This window comes from Armigeres subalbatus, chromosome 2 (assembly GCF_024139115.2).
Source record: "Armigeres subalbatus isolate Guangzhou_Male chromosome 2, GZ_Asu_2, whole genome shotgun sequence".
NCBI classification, from domain to species: Eukaryota; Metazoa; Arthropoda; class Insecta; order Diptera; family Culicidae; genus Armigeres; species Armigeres subalbatus.
In genome coordinates this window covers 285,493,269-285,511,138 of record NC_085140.1, presented here as the reverse complement: position 1 = coordinate 285,511,138, position 17,870 = coordinate 285,493,269, and positions in this window count along the sequence as shown.

The window sequence follows — 17,870 nt, the reverse complement described above, 5'->3', positions numbered from 1 at the left end:
TTGTCGGAGCCACGGAGACGCTCTGATTCCACTTGATTTTACTTTTACACGTTGTTTGAGCCACGTGAGACGCTCTAAACTTCACTTTTGGAAATTTCCACCATGGCGTATTCGGTTGCGCTGGTGGAATCGGGTTCGAAGGACCATTTGTTGGGGACAGGATTGCCCCAAGCGGGTTTTTGTCAACTGCGGTTTGGTTTTCCAAGACCCTTAGAAGAATACAGGTTTTTGTTTTGCAGAGCTTTAGCCAGCTCAAGTTTATTCACTTAATCTTCACAGTTCGCCGGTTCGAAAAATACTGAATAAGAATGGAATTCCCTAGCGCTATTTATACTTAATAAATTAATTCTAGAATGTTCTATAAAATCGTAGTTGGCAATTGTTAGGTGTCGCTGTTTGTGGTCGGTCACGTTATTTATCTTCGGTATCCATGGAAATTTGTGTTGCTAGTGTCGTAACTATGGTTGCTGCAGGTTTGTTATGTTTATTCCGGAGCAGTCGATTCGGCGCGAACAGCTTGTTTTTGACTTTTGTTGTTTTAATTTCAAAGCCTACTTTCCATTTCAGTGCCCTAAAACCTTACTATCAAGTATCTGAATTTTAGAAGAAAAAAATAATTGCGAGGGAGACGTTTTGAATCGTCGTTTCAACTTGCCCCGCACCACACATTTCTATTTGCCCCGATGGGTTTAAATTGCGGAGCAATTTCAAACGACCGAAATACAAAAATTAAAACGGATCTCCCATCGATTTTTCATAATCATTATGCTTGTTCAACATTGAATGATTACCTACTGTGAAAATTTGAGATAAGCACTCTTCCAAACATCATTTGGAGACCTGTTTTATTGGCACGTCAAAAAGTTGGTTAAAATTTTGCGAAGGGCGAAAAATAAACATAGGCAGGGATTGCGTTTTTGTAGCTGCAATCTTCCGGGAATGGCAGTCAGAAGGTGCGTTCAGGGGAGTAGTTTGTTGTAAAAAATAATCAGGGCATTGGGTCATTTCCGATCCAAATTACAGCTTCCGTTTCAACTTACCCCGCATTTCAACTTGCCCCGGTGTACCTTAACAACATCTGATGTTTACTGGAGAGAGGAAGCGTTGAATGCTGTAATCTTCCTCCAACACGTAAAATTCCATTTTGGTAGACCGGATTTAGAGCTTGAATTCGCTTACATGGTTCGTTTGCTTGAATCCGATGAATTTCATCCGCAAGTGTTTGGTGTTGAATGACCTTTACGATAAGTTCCAGAGCAGCTTGTAGCTCCGAAATTGTAGGATGACGACTGGTTATGCGTTTGGATTCATTTTTCTTCTTGCAGTTATTGATGAATCGCTTGACTAATGCGACTACTCGTTGGAGCTTTCGAAACGAGCTATATCTTGAAAATACTGGTAGCTCTTCTAGCTTGATAACTGGAGCTGCCACGATTTGTAGTGTCTTCATTTCGGGGATGACTTCATCCTGTAAGTCCGCTGGATGCTCTTCACTGTAATTTTCGCATTGTAGACGTTTGGGACCTGACCACCATAACTCGTTGTTTAACAGTTGTTCTGGAAGCTGCCCTCGGGACACTATGTCAGCTGGATTTTCCTTCGTAGAGATATACTTCCATTGAACATGCAGTGAGTCGGTGAGATGATGTATTTTGACGTAGGACTTACGTCTCTCTTTACTATACCGGGTGTCATTTCAAAATATTCAAATCGACCGCGTTACGCTGTGTTGAAAGATTTTAAACGTTAATAGTGTTCGTCTCAGTGGACGAATTTCTGCCGTAAGCCCCTCAATCGACAGATTTCAAGTATGCCTTTCATGTCCATGCTTGATAAGACCCGAGAAACTTGTTTCAATAGGCATGAAACTGTTTTCAATGAAAAACATTGAGATCAAGGGAACCTATAAATATGGGTACCGCATAATTCTTGCATCATTCCATTACCACGTTCTGATTGGTACAGACACCAGCGAATGAGCAGCAGCTGGGTCTGCCGAGAAGCCATAAAAAAGCGCAACGCGATTTTTCCTTTCATTCTGACCGGAACAAGCCAAGCAACCGCATCAACGCATCACCAGCCCATTTAGCAGCGAATGAAGTCTGCACCGCACGCTTTTTCGGCTCCGGCACCATCAAGCCACCATCATCAGCCGGAACCTAGCCAGTACAGCAGCAGTCCACCCTACAGACCCGACAAAGCAGCAATGCTGAGCAAATACCGGCAGCAGCAGCAGAGTCGAGCCGAGACCGGCCGGCATCGGTGCTGAGCCGAGACAGGCTGAAGAAAAGCCACATGATGCAGCATGTATGTCCAAAAAACAAACGGTTCTTCAGAGAGCCAATAATAGAGATCAATATCAAAGCTTTCAATACCATTCGGGATAGAAATTGTACTTGGGTGCCAAATCCAATATTCTAGTGATACAATTTTATGCGTGATTTTCATAAATAGCGTCAAAACTAACAGTGGATAATTTTTCTGATTTAACCGCGAAGTGGACGAAGGACTTCGCTTGACCATGCCTAAAAAAAAACATAAGATGTCCAAATCTCTCACATAATATTAGGATATTTGAGTTTAAAAAACACCGATAACAGCTCAAACATTAAAATAAACTATCAATCTATTTTTCATCAAATGTTGGTTTTTTTGGCATTGATCAACATTGTTTGATACTGACCGCACACAAAGCGAACGTGACTGAATGATCGTCCTATGTTACCAATTCTAAATCTTATCACCCGAAATCCCATGTCCTGGTTTTTCCTTCCATCTACTACTAACAATGTTGTCTCAGAAAAGAACACGTACTTCTCACCTGAACTGCAATTCTAAGCTCGCTTGCCCGGCTTATTAGCCTGTATCAAGCGAAAAGTCCCGTTAGGAAATAGACGCCAGCAGCGAGCAACAAGCGTAAAAAAGAAGAAGCCCTTCTCGAAAGCGTTGATGATGATGACGCTTTGGCTGACAAAGAAGCGGGCTACAAGACACTGGCTGATTGGCCCACCAATTGGGAAGCAGAGAAGATTCAAAATAAGGTATAAAAGAAAAGTGCATTCGCTCGCCGAGCATTCAGTCTTTTATACCACCACTAGAAATTAGCGGTTATTTGAAAAGATCGTTTTCTTACTTTTTGGACTTAGCTGAAGCAAACAGCCTTTTCAAGGCTCTAAGAGTTAAAAATAATGTTCTCCTTCAGTCGCTATCGCACGGATTAGGAGGCCCTACATCCCCTGCTGGGCCAACTTGTGGCTTATTTCAGGCAGTCCTTCAGTGGGAAGGTTGCCATTGTCGAGGCTAATATTCCGTGACCGGACAGATACTTCCTGAATTGTTTTTGATGATTCTTGTTCGAGGTAGATTTGACTTCTGTGTCGGTTTGATGAGAAGATTTTGCCAAGGAATGGTATGCAACGCCGATTATTTATCCAAAATAGTTGATGTGAGAAATTTGGACATATTATGTATCTTAAGGGCATGGTCAAGTCAAGTCCTACGTCCACTTAGCGGTTATGTCACAGACATTACCTACTGTTCGTTTTTTAAACTCAAATATCCAAATATTATGTGAGAGATTTGGACATCTTATGTTTTTTTTTAGGCATGGTCAAGCGAAGTCCTTCGTCCACTTCGCGGTTAAATCAGAAAAATTATCCACTGTTAGTTTTGACGCTATTTATGAAAATCACGCATAAAATTGTATCACTAGAATATTGGATTTGGCAACCAAGTACAATTTCTATCCCGAATGGTATTGAAAGCTTTGATATTGATCTCTATTATTGGCTCTCTGAAGAACCGTTTGTTTTTTGGACATACATGCTGCATCATGTGGCTTTTTTCAGCCTGTCTCGGCTCATCATCGATGCCGGCCGGTCTCGGCTCGACTCTGCTGCTGCTGCCGGTATTTGCTCAGCATTGCTGCTTTGTCGGGTCTGTAGGGTGGACTGCTGCTGTACTGGCTAGGTTCCGGCTGATGATGGTGGCTTCGATGGTGTCGAGCCGAAAAAGCGGTCGGTGCAGACTTTATTCCCTGCTAAAAGGTGTGATGATGCGATGATGCGGTTGCTTCGCTTGTTCCGGTCAGAATGAAAGGAAAAATCGCGTTGCGCTTTTTATGGCTTCTCGGCAGACCCAGCTGCTGCTCATTCGCTGGTGTCTGCACCAATCAGAACGTGGTAATGGAATGATGCAAGAATTATGCGGTACCCATATTTATAGGTTCCCTTGATCTCAATGTTTTTCATTGAAAACAGTTTCATGCCTATTGAAACAAGTTTCTCAGGTCTTATCAAGCATGGACATGAAAGGCATACTTGAAATCTGTCGATTGAGGGGCTTACGGCAGAAATTCGTCCACTGAGACGAGCACTATTAACGTTTAAAATCTTTCAACTCAGCGTAACGCGGTCGATTTGAATATTTTGAAATGACACCCGGTATAGTAAAGAGAGACGTAAGTCCTACGTCAAAACTTGTTTCAATAGGCATGAAACTGTTTTCAATGAAAAACATTGAGATCAAGGGAACCTATAAATATGGGTACCGCATAATTCTTGCATCATTCCATTACCACGTTCTGATTGGTGCAGACACCAGCGAATGAGCAGCCGATGGGTCTGCCGAGAAGCCATAAAATAGCGCAACGCGATTTTTCCTTTCATTCTGACCGGGACAAGCGAAGCAACCGCATCATCGATTGAACAGCTCTCACTCTTTTAACAGGGAATGAAGTCTGCATCGACCGCTTTTTCGGCTCGACACCATCGAAGCCACCATCATCAGCCAAAACCTAGACAGTACAGCAGCAGTCCACCCTACAGACCCGACAAAGCAGCAATGCTGAGCAGATACCGGCAGCAGCAGCAGAGTCGAGCCGAGACCGGCCGGCATCGATGATGAGCCGAGACAGGCTGAAGAAAAGTCACATGGTGCAGCATGTATGTCCAAAAAACAAACGGTTCTTCAGAGAGCCAATAATAGAGATCAATATCAAAGCTTTCAATACCCTTCGGGATAGAAATTGTACTTAGGTGTCAAATCCAATATTCTAGTGATAAAATTTTATGCGTGATTTTCATAAATAGCGTCTTTTTTATACCACCACTAGAAATTCACGGTTATTTGAAAAGATCGTTTTCTTACTTTTTGGACTTAGCCGAAGCAAACATCCTTTTTCAAGGCTCTAAGAGTTAAAAACAATGTTCTCTTCAGTCGCTACCGCATGGATTAGGAGGCCCTACATCCCCTGCTGGGCCAACTTGTGGCTTATTTCAGGCAGTTCTTCAGCGGGAAGGTTGCCACTGTCGAGGCTAATATTCCGTGACCGGACAGATACTTCCTGAATTGTTTTTGATGATTCTTGTTCGAGGTAGATTTGGTTTCTGTGTCGGTTTGATGAGAAGATTTTGCAAATGAATGGTATGCAACGCCGATTATTTATCGAAAATAGTTGATGTGAGAAATTTGAACATATTATGTATCTTAAAGGCATAGTCAAGTCAAGTCCTACGTCCACTTAGCGGTTATGTCACAGACATTACCCACTGTTCGTTTTTTCGATTCGGTTTCGAACGAAAAGTTGTAGAGATGTCAATGGTCTTTTCAGCCATGCCAAAACTATTTGGCTGTCCAACCAAAGAACGATGTTGTTGATGTCGATGTTGAGTGTCTCCGAGACCTTAGAAATTATTCGAGCCAGAAGATATGCTCCAAGTAGCTCCAGACGAGGAATGGTTACTTGTTTCGTAGGAGCTACCTTTGATTTGCTACATAGCAAATGAAGACTTGCTGTACCGTCGGGGAAAATGCAGCGAAGGTATATCACTGCTCCATAGGCTGATTTTGACGCGTCGGAAAATCCATGCAAATCCGCAGCGATGTAATTTTCTTTCATCACACACCGAGGGATCTTGATTCTGCTCACATGTTGTAGGGTACTTCGAAACTGTTGCCACTCCTGTAGCAAGTCGTTTTCCAGACTAGCGTCCCATGGTAACCCAGCAATCCAAATTTTTTGCATGATTATTTTGGCAACAATGACAACTGGGGATAGAAGGCCGAGTGGGTCAAAAAGCTTGCTGATTTCAGATAGGACGGATCTCTTGGTTGGTGGTTTATCGGCATCGGTTCGGTTCACAACAAAAGAAAATTCGTCTCGTTGGGGACTCCAAGTTAAACCCAGAGTTTTCATAACTCCTTCATTGTCGTTGCTTAGGTTTATCAGCTTCTCACGGTCAGCTTCAGGGATATGCTGTAGTACTTCCGAAGAATTGGAGCTCCATTTGTGAACGTGAAATCCTCCAGACTCGAGCATTTGAAGTAGCTGCTTCTGGTAGTCAATTGCTTCAGCAACGGTGTTAGCTCCTGACAAAATGTCGTCAACATAGCAATCTTCTCGGATGATTTTCGCAGCCATAGGGAATGATTTAGCTTCACATATAATAACGGACTTGATGAGGTTTATCGAGTTCTTCACTTATCTCTTGGCAGTGGCCCAATGCTTCGTATTCGTCGATGAAATTTCTGTATTGTAGCTTCAATCCAGGATCCTTCTTCATTCGTCTTTCTAGGGAGAGGAACCGACGTAGGGCCAATTCGCGGTTGTTGTTGAGCAGGGGTGGATATTCACGGAAAGGTAAAGACACAACAAACGTCCGTGGGTTGATCGGCATCGTCTATTTCTTCGATTTCCCAAAACTTCTTCATAGTTTCAGAAAGCGTTGTGGTGATAGTGGTGTAGCACTGTTGTTCATTCACTTGCTCCTCGACGTCTCCAGCAATCACCCATCCAAAGTGTGTTTCTTGCAGATCTGGTAATCCTGCTTGCAATTGAATTCTTCCTGACTTGAGAAGGCATAGGAAGTGGGATACTCCAAGCAGCATGTTGATTTGACTAGGAGAATGAAATTGTGGATCAGCTAGGAAAATGTTGGCTGGTAGTGGCCATGTGGACACATCTATGCGGGTTGTGGGAATAACACCTGTCACCTTTGGAATCACAAGGCACTCAACCATAGTAGAATAGTCCGAGTATCTGGATTCGACTGCTACGAAAATTTTCTCGCGGGCACAGGTCTTAGCTGCTCCAACTCCAGTAACAGGAACAAGCGTTGGAATTCTTCGCACGGAGAGACGGTCAGCCATGGGCTTCGAAATAAAGCTTACCTGAGAACCGGAATCTAACAGCACTCGGCAAGGCACCTTTCGGTTGCAGAGATCCTTCAAAATCACTACGGCTGTCATTAGCATAGCGGTTTTGGTTTCCATGACATGATTGTTAGGAACAGCGGTATTTGATAATGGTCTTGATGATGGATGTATTTGCTTGACGAACGTGCCTTCTTTCTGCGAAAGCGGATCTGGTTTCTCTGGTACTTGCTTCGGTTCTTCATGTAGAAGAGTGTGGTGCTTTCGTTGACATCTCGAGCAGGTCTTCTTTGATGAACAATCGACGGATCGATGCCCGAATCGAAGGCAATTGAAACACAAATTCAACTCCTTTACCTTTGCGCTACGTTCCATTGGTGACCACTTGTTGAAGTGTGGGCACTCGAAATGACGGTGTTCTTCATTGCACATCAAACAAAGTGGGGATTTAGCAGCGGGCGTCGCGGGGGTCGGTCCATTGCAGCCGTTTGGTGCCGATTCTGGAACCTTTCCAGAACCTGACATTCACCTTGCAGGAATTTTAAAGTTTCATGAAAATCAGGTAGCTTACCATGTTCTTGAGTTCTCTCCCAAAGCTGGAGGGTCTGGTCATCCAATCGTGCCGCGATGATCTTTGTCAAAAGAAGTCCGGACATTGCATCCACCACGATGCCTTGATATTCCAAGCCACTCACTCTACCGTTGTAGACGATGGATGTGTCATCTGCGAACAGAGACAGAATGTCGCCTTCTGGAGGTTCTGGCATGTCGGAGGTGAACAGATTGAAAAGCAGGGGCCCGATGATACTGCCCTGGGGGACGCTTGCGACGATGTTGTGCGCATTGTAACTCGCTCCGCTGATTGAGACCCGGAATGTCCTTGCCGACAGGTAATTGTTGATGATTTTCACCAGGTAGCTGGGAAGATTGTAGCGTTGTAGTTTGTACACCAGGCCATCATGCCATACATTGTCAACATCTGTTCCTCGAGCAAGATGTTGAGATTTTCGGCAGACTCAAGTAACCGCTGATGAATAGCTTTTTCGAATAGCTTGGATAACCCTGAGAGAAGGCTGATGAGACGATAACTTTTGGGGGAGACAGGATCCTTCCCAGGCTTCCGGATGGGGATGACTTTCGCTGACTTCCAGGACGAAGAGAAGTAGTTGAGCAGGAGACACTGATTAAAGATCAGCGAGAGGTACTCAAACAACGGAGCACTCATGTGTTTGAGCTCGAGATTCAGGATGCTGTCGAAGCCTGGGGCCTTCATGTTCTTCGATGATTTGATATAGGCCGTCAATTCGCTAGCTGAGATCTCCAACTCCTCCGAGAAGTCGTTGGGAATCAAATGGATGTTGTTAGCATGCTCGTTGACGGCTGCTTCGTGTGGACTCTCGATGTTCTGCCCAAGATTGTGTGAGCTGACGAAGTGACGACCTATTTCAGTCACCTTCTCTGCAGGAGTTATAAAGCGATGCTTAGAGCCATTATTGTCTAGTGGGATCAAAGGTGGAATGGGCCGAGGCTTGGATTTTAGTATTTTGGTTATTTTCCAGAACGGCTTTGTGCGAAGCGAGAAGTGTGACATTTCACTTAAATAACATTTCTTATTTCTCACTATTCATGACGGATCATACGTGCATCACTTCTTCAGTTTTTGTTTTATATTTTGAAAAAAATAGCTAGTGGCTTTAAAAATCTATGGCAAAGGGTCGACTGAGATAGTAAACTAGATATGGGAGGTATGTATGAAATGCGCCAGTTGGGTAAAATGCGCCACCACTTTTTCTTGGATATTAACCCAAATATCGTCTCAAAATCGTGAGTGGCTGAAGCCAAAACACATTTGCAAGTCGTTCCACATAAAAACTTTGTCAAAAACTCTGTGTTTAAATTTTATAAATAAAATGTTATTTGACTGTTTCCGATGCAACTTCGGTGTTTACGTCAACAATGTTTTTTCTTCAGATACAAAATAGTAGTTTGTGCAACTAGTTGCAAAAAGATGATTTTTTCAGCACGAGTTGTACGTTTATCCAACGAGGCTTGCCGAGTGCTGAAAAAATCGAGTTATCGACGCTATTTTTTGCAATGACGAAAAATGGGCTTTAATATGATAAATCTATACCAAAATTGTGCAATCGAATTTACTCCACATGATCATTCATGCCAATAAATTATGTTGCGGCAGAGAACAATAAGATTCCATCTTATCGTGCCAAATTGAATAGCTTGAAAAGCTATGAAGCGATGAATGCAATTGCCTTTGGAAAATTGTGATGTTATGTCCAACAAACCATTTCATTTATTACGAGACGCTTAGAGTACACTATTCAAACACTCACCCAAACTAATTCAGCTAAATGTAGTCAAGTAACTACTGTCCCGATGAAGGTTTTGACGTAGGACTACGTCTGTGTTTTCTATATTGGGGTACACTTTACAATTGCGAAAATCTGGGACCGTCACGAAAATATGATAGACTTTAAACTTTAATATCTAAGCCGTTTCTCGATGGATTTTCAATTTTCTTGGACCATTCGATCAAGGATGAGACAACGCTTCTTTGTATTTATTTGAAAATACTGATTTTTAACTATTTATTATCAATAATTGATAAAAAGTTTAGAAATAGGTAAATTAACCAATCACGTGCATGCATCACTAGCACAGACATCAAAAATCAATCGCTTGCGGGTTTGGATCTAATCCTCAGTTTAAACAAGATTTTACGCATAGCAGACGCATCAAAGCGAACTTAGCGGAGAGAACACAGCATCACGGAGACGCTAATAACATTTTCAAAGAAAATCCATCGCATTGGTGGTGGTGTTCGATGTGTTGCTGCAGATCATTCAATCTCAACGAACCAGAATTTCATATGAAGAAAAGGTTGACCATAAAAATAGCACTGTGGTGATCCCGCACCGCCAGTGCCGATGCTGAAAATTGATTACAAATTGTGGTGTCAGTTAGTTGGAAAGGAACATTGGGAAAAGAAAATTGGTTCTTCTCAGGACCAACATTTTATAAAAAGAAAGAGTTAATTGCGAAAAGAGTTAATTGCGGACCTGGACGATGCTTGTGGAGGACCAACGCGCACTGGGAGTTTTCGAAAGGAAAGTGTTGCGTACCATCTATGGTGGGGTGCAGATGGCGGACGGTACGTGGAGGAGGCGAATGAACCACGAATTGCATCAGCTGTTGGGAGAACCATCCATCGTTCACACCGCGAAAATCGGACGACTGCGATGGGCCGGGCACGTAGCCAGAATGTCGGACAGTAATCCGGGGAAAATGGTTCTCGACAACGATCCGACGGGAACAAGAAGGCGAGGTGCACAGCGGGCAAGGTGGATCGATCAGGTGGAGGACGACTTGCGGACCCTCCGCAGACTGCGTGGTTGGCGAAGTGCAGCCTTGAACCGAACTGAATGGAGAAGTCTTTTATGTGCAGCACAGGCCACTCCGGCCTTAGTCTGATGATAAATAAATAAATAATTGCGAAAATTGACTGTTTCGGTGGCATCGGGTTTGGCGTGGTAGCTTGGTTGCTGTTAGTGATCCCATCCATTAAAATTTTCTACATCTCCCTCCAACGCGCTATCAAATTCGCTATTTACGTTTAAGTTCTGAACTTTGAAGAAAGTTTATTTCAGATCAACTTTCTTTTGTATAAAATCCATGAAGACGCCACCATTGTGGAAACTATCTACCTACAGCAACTACCCATTAGTGAACGTCGCTTGGACAGACAGATGTCAAGAGATAATGTTTGGTAATATGAAGAAACTTCGTCTTGAGTCAAATTTCTGTAGTCATTCCTCGCAACAATACTTACTTACTTTACTTATGGATCCTGTACACCTCCGGTGGTGCAACAATACGCATCTTAGATAAACAACATCTCATAACCAAATTCAGAATCTTTCGAGAAAGTTTCATTGGATTCTTAGAATTCATAATTCTCCGAACGGTCCGTTGTCTGTGGAAATCCGGTCGAAATGGCTCGCGCGCGCGGAAAAGCGGCTTTCTTATATCTAATGAAGTAATCCCATTAGCCCCGCCCCTTCATTAATCGCGCTATCAAATTCGCTATTTACGATTGATCTCATAATCAAATTCAGAATCTTGCGAAAAAATTTCATAGGATTCTTAGAATTTGTCATTCTCCGAACGGTCCGTTGTCTGCGGAATCCCGATCGAAATGGCTCGCGCGCGCCGAAAAGCAGCTTTCTTATATCTAATGAAGTAATTTCATTAGCCCCGCCCCTTCATTAATCGTTATGAGTGCACATTATATTTACACCCATATCAGCTCACAAAGGGGCGGGCTTACGGGTTTAATTTATTAAATTCTCAAAAGCTGCTGTTCAGCGCGCGCGAGCCATTTTGATTGGGATTCCACAGAGAGCGGTTCGACATTCGATGCAGCGGAGCGGACACAGCAGCACGAAGGAGTGGGTGGCAGTATGGCAATGCTGAAAAATTATGTCAACCTTTGGAGGCTTAGCGAAAAATCATCAAGTGGCGGACGGACAGCTGCAACGCAAGGTGTTGACAAGCGATTGGATGCAGTTAGTTATTGGAATGGGAAGTGGGAAAAGAAAATTGGTTCTTCTCAGGACCAACATTTTATGAAAAGAAAGAGTTAATTGCGAAAATGGACTGTTTCGGTGGCATCGGGTTTTGCGTGGTAGCTTGGTTGCTGTTAGTGATCGCATCCATTCAAATTTACTGTATCATCTCCCTCTGACGCGCTATCAAATTCGCTATTTACGATTGAGCTTTTCAGTTTGAAGAAAGTTTATTTTGGAAAGTCGGATCAACCTTCTTTTGTATAAAATGGTGGGTTTTGTATAAACTCAATGTAGACGCCACCTCAGTGGAAAGTTTCTACAGCAGCCAACCATCGGTGAACGTCGCTCGGACAGACAGATGCCGAAAGATAATGTTTTGTAGTATGTATGAGTCAAATTTCTGTTGTCATTCCTCGCAACAATACGCATCTTAGATAAACAACATTCCATAACAAAATTCAGAATCTTGCGAGAAAATTTCATAGGATTCTTAGAATTTGTCATCCTTCGAACGGTCCGTTGTCTGCGGAATCCCAATCAAAATGGCTCGCGCGCGTCGATAACCAGCTTTCCTATATCTAATGAAGTAATTCCATTAGCCCCGCCCCTTCATTAATCGTTATGAGTGCACATTATATTTACACCTATATCATACCACAAAGGGGCGGAGCTAACGGGCTTAATTTATTGAATACAAGAAAGCTGCTCTCCAGCGCGCGCGAGCCATTTTGATCGGGATTTCCCAGAGAGCGGTTAAATAAGATTTTACGCACAGCCGACGCAGCGGAGCGAACACAGCAGCACGAAGGGGCTCTGGTAGCATTTTCAAAGGAAAATCATCGAATTGGTGGTGGAAGTCTGCGTTGGTGGTCGTCATTCAACCTCAACAAACCAGCATTTTATGTGAAGAAAGGGTTGATTACAAAAATGACGTCTGTTTCGATCTCGTGCGATGCAGTGGCGATGCTGAAAATTTATTCCTAATGGTGGCGTCTTGGCGAAAACTTATCGAGTGGTCGTCGAACAATAACAGCACGAAGTGGAATTCTAACCCTAACGTTTCGACAAGCATTGGGTTGCAGTTAGTTATTGGAAAGATGCATTGGGGACACAAAATTGGTCCTTCTCAGGACCAGAATCTTCTGAACAGAAAGGGTTGATTGCAAAATGGACTGTTTAGGTGGAATCGGCGTTTGGCGTGATAGTTCGGTTGCTGTGAGCGATTCCATTCATTCGAACAAATTTGTTGCGTAGTCACTCACCGACGCGCGCTTATGATTCTGCTATCGATTCTGCTGCTTTCTGTCAACGCCAAACTATTAATTTTGGACTTTGATGAACATTCTTGCATCCCGGATTAAACTACCCTTGTGTAAAATAATAGTACTGTAAAGAACCGATAGTTTTCCAATAATGGAGCTTTTCATTCCTCAACTACAACAAAACATGCCTAACAAACATGCCTACGCAATGCGGTCGGGTCTGAGCTTGACGACCGACTGGCAAATAGCTTACACAACCTCACTTGATCAGTACCGTTGCTGATGAAGAATGTGTATAGCCGCCAGACATTCTAAATACTCACGCTCCTCTAATGTGGACATGTACAATACACATGTGGAAGTATTGGCTTGATAAATGGATTGCGAGTGATTTGACTATGCGTCCAATTTGGTAATCTCGAGCTCGTTCAGTAGCCGCTAGGTTGCGAAGGCCGACGGAGGTCCTTCGTAGCTTAGTTGGTTAAAGCACCAGTCTAGCGTACTGTAGGATCATGGGTTCGAGTCCCATCGAAGGGAAAGTGGTTACCTCCAATACATTTTTCAAATCAATATCTTCCACATAACGTTCATATTCACATATGAGTTTTCATAACATTGTAAATTAAACGTCCAAGTCGGGTGGTTTAATCCCCGGAAATAAGAAATTACCTTTGATTGAACTGAACAAAACATAATCAAAATCTTGTGAGGAAATTCCATTTGACTGCTACTGACGCCATCCATTTGAACAAAGTCATTGCATCAGCTTCCTCCGACGCGTGCTTGTGGCTGTGATACCAAAGGGCAACTTTCTGTCGTCGCCAAACGATGGTAACCCGGAAAAAAATCGATATCATTTCTAATGACTAACGAAACAAAACCAAAGAATCTTGCCAGAAAATTTCACTTTTCCGTCGACGACGGCCAAATCGATGAAGACGCCACCTTAGTGAAAAATGTCGTTTAGCTGCCTTAGTTTTTCAAATGGCGCATCTTTAAAACCAATAAATCTTTTCAAAATCGTCATTGTCGTTTAAACAGCCGAACAGTCTGTTTGTTTGGGTAAACAATTTTCCTAACGGTCAAAACCTCTTCTTGGATAAATAGTTTAAGTCCTGAAAAGGACTGTTTGTAATTTATTCTTGAAGTCCTGCTCACTTTGCCACCAGCGCTATAGAAAACGATGCATGTACGCTTCCATCGCGGGCGTAAGTCGAACGCTGCAAATTAATATATTTGTGTTTGGTTTCGCGCCACCTCCGATTCTGCTTATTTTTCCTTTATTCCGGACATTTTTGAGCATAATGTCTTCTAGGATTTTGGTGATATCCACTGAAAGATAGACGAATGGCTTCAGTGGCGATGCGGCCGATGAGTCGTTCCTTTTCCACGGCTGATTCATCTAACTGGGAGTGACTTTCAGTTTCTTGATTCGGTTGATCTCCGAGCAGTTTGCACAATGCTAATAAATTGACACAAATTATGATGAAAAATACCCTCCATTTCGTATAGCTACGTAGTCCTACGTCACCTTTGCGTACAACCCGATTGGGCTGCACCTTTGAGTTTTTCATTATAGCACCCAAATTAGTGCTATAATGAATATTATGCAACCCATTTGAGTTGCATAATGGTCATTAAAGCACCCATTCTGTTGGTATGGAAAAGTAGGCCGTTTTATCACTCAAATGACAACTGTAAACCAGGTATTATGATCAGGAATTGCAAAAAAAAATATTTTCTCCTTTTCTAAATTAGTCTAAAATATTGACTACCTTAATGTATAAGACTGACACTAATCTTTTGCAAAAGAGTGTGACTGTTTCAATGAAAAATATTGGAATATTTTGATCATCATTTTTTGGTGGCGCATATTGGCCAGCATCGTTCATTTTAAATGAAAATGCACTATTTTGGAATAAAATCGTTGGTGTTGGTTTTTCTTGAAAATTCTGGGATCATATAAAGACTGATATGTTAGATTATTGATAAACACTTCGAAATTACACTATTTTGGAAGAAACCATTTAATGGTGGTAAGAAATTTTCTTAGGGGGCGCATATTGACCATCCTTCCCCTAACATTTTCGACGGAAAAGGTCAATTGAAACGTCTCATTTTGTGATTCTCACTACTCATTTTTCATTTCTTACTTCGCCTTTCTCACAGTAAGAAGTGAAATGAAGAACTCGAGACGACTCAGTTTGCACTTCTAACTTCTCATTTCATGATTCTCTTTTCTTACTTTTTGCCTTTCTCGTATACTAAGTATACGGTAAAGGCTATATGATCGCTCCAAAAACAAACTTTTTATAGAAGGCCCGGAGACCCATAGTGTTATATTCCGATCGACTCAGCTCGACGAATTGAAGTGATGTCTGTGTGTATGTGTGTGTGTGTGTGTGTGTGTGTGTGTGTGTGTGTGTGTGTGTGTGTGTGTTTTTTTTTTTTATAGGGGGGTGAGGGCAAATCTGCATACAGACACCTGAAATTATCACTCAGGGAGTGGGGTTGACGCGTTAGGCAGAAGGCCAAACCGCCGGTCCCACTAAACCCACCCAAGTAACAGAAGGTTACTTGAGTTACCCTCTCCCCTAATACCCTGAACCCCCCGGGACTACCTTCCAGTATTACTTCTGGGGGATAGGCAGTACTAAATGTACTCCTCCCAAAATGGCACGTTTCACGGCGCCTCTCTTCGATTTTCTATTTACTTCTGGGCCATTTGGCTCTCTTGTTTGTACCAGTAAGCACACAAAATTATTCATCTTTTCCTCGTGCCATTCAGCACCATCTCCTTTTCGAGCCATTTAGCTCCCAACGTGGTCGCACTCTACTCAGATAATCCCCGGCGGCGGATCTATCCTACTCCGACGGGGAGTCCCCCGGCGGCGAAAGCTCCCCCGAAACCGACGACCCGCATCCGTGGAAGGCTGTTTCGTTTTCAACACCACTAATACACCTGGTCAGCAGGTCTTATGCACTTTCTCACGTCAACGGGTTACCGGACGAGTGCCGAAGTCGATCCAGAGATTCCGGGTGGAGCATAGCGTCCGGTTCAATGGTGCCTCGACGACCCGAAACCGGCCCTTCAAAGCGTCGCGATCTACTCGACCTAGTCCCCGGCGATGGATCTGGTCTACACCGACGACAAAATTCCCGGCGGCGGAATCTCCCCCGGATCTGTTCTCCCTTGTCTATGAGCCATTCAGCTCCTAGCCTGGTATAGGTCTAATCATAGTCTTTTAACAACATTCTCGTGCCATTCATCATCATCTATCAACGTTGAGCCAATTAGCTCCCAGTTCCGTCGCGGACTACTCAGATGATCCCCGGCGGCGAATCTATCCTACTCCGTCAGGGAGTTCCCCGGCGAAGGATTTTCCCTCGAAACCGACGACCCGCTTTCGTGGAAGGCTGTTGCGTAGCCTGAACTACTCTTAACATCTAATTTGTCTTCTCCAATCTTCAGTCCTTTCTCACTTCAGCGAGTGACCGGTCGAGTGCCGAAGTCTATCCAGAGATTCCGGTGGGGCATAACGTCCGGTTCAATGGCGCCTCGACGACCCAAACCCGGTACTCTTACGCGTCTCGGTCTACTCGGCTTAGTCCACGACGGTGGATCTAGTTTACACCGACGCACCTCCCGGCGATGAAATTACGAGATTGATAATCAATAACCTTGAGCCATTAAGCTCCCAGCTTAATCGCGAACTACTCGAATAGTCCCCGGCGGCGGATCTATCCTTTTCCGACAAGAGGCTCCCCGACAGTGGAACCTTCACTCTCTCCCTATCTTCGCGTGGTCGCTGTCGCTGTCAATTCGTTCGCTGGTCCCGTCTCCAAGTTCTTTGCAACTCCGTAAGAATGTGCGATACTACATTTTTGACAACATCCCAAGTGACTTCATCGCGACACATCTCACCGACTATGTTCTCCGCGCTCAAAGCTGATATTTCTCTTCGTATGGTCTCGAACCTAGGGCATTCAGATAGAACGTGTTCAGGTGTTTCCTCCGTATCCTCGCACACCGGGCAGCATGGTGAACGTGCGTGACCAAAGCGATGTAGATACTTCCTAAAACATCCGTGTCCCGACAGGAACTGCGTCAGATGAAAATCTATTTCGCCGTGCTTTCTGTTTACCCAACTCGTCAAGTTTGGAATGAGGCGGTGGGTCCACCCCTAGCAGCACACTTGTACCTCAAAGGATACTTCAACTTATATGTGACCAGCAGGCTTGTAAAATGTCATCTGCATGTCATTTGACTAATTTGTTCATAACTTTCTTTAGAAGCAAAATTTCTTCCATAATTTTGAATGTACTCATAACGCTTGAGTAGGGTTATATTTTTGTCCAAGGGTACATTGCTCTAAGTATAACATCAAAGGCTGGAGAGCGAAAACTCTCCAAAATGTCACGTGTCATTTGACATAATGTCATTTGAATGACATTTTGCCTCCCACGCCCCAGATTACATATTTACAGCAAAGTCTCGTTAGACAAAGTTGTAGGCCCATTTAACCGCTATAAGTTCGTCATACAACATGAATTAATAGCTACCTTCTGAAAAAAGTTCTGGGAAAATTATACAAACGAATGCAAATGACATTTTACAACACTGGTGACCAGATTCAGTCACAATCAAGTTGCTGCAACCACTTTCATTCGATTTGTGCTGCTCGGGACCTTCCTTTGTCCGAGTTATCCCACTCATGTTGCCACTTGGCCATTGATTCTATTCTCACTGTTTTCCTCACACCTCTAATGTCCCTTCTATGGTAGCACTCAATGTCCTCAGCCAGCATTATGCCGACGGGAATCATCCCGGCGATCACACATACTGCCTCCGACGATATAGTCCTATAGGCGC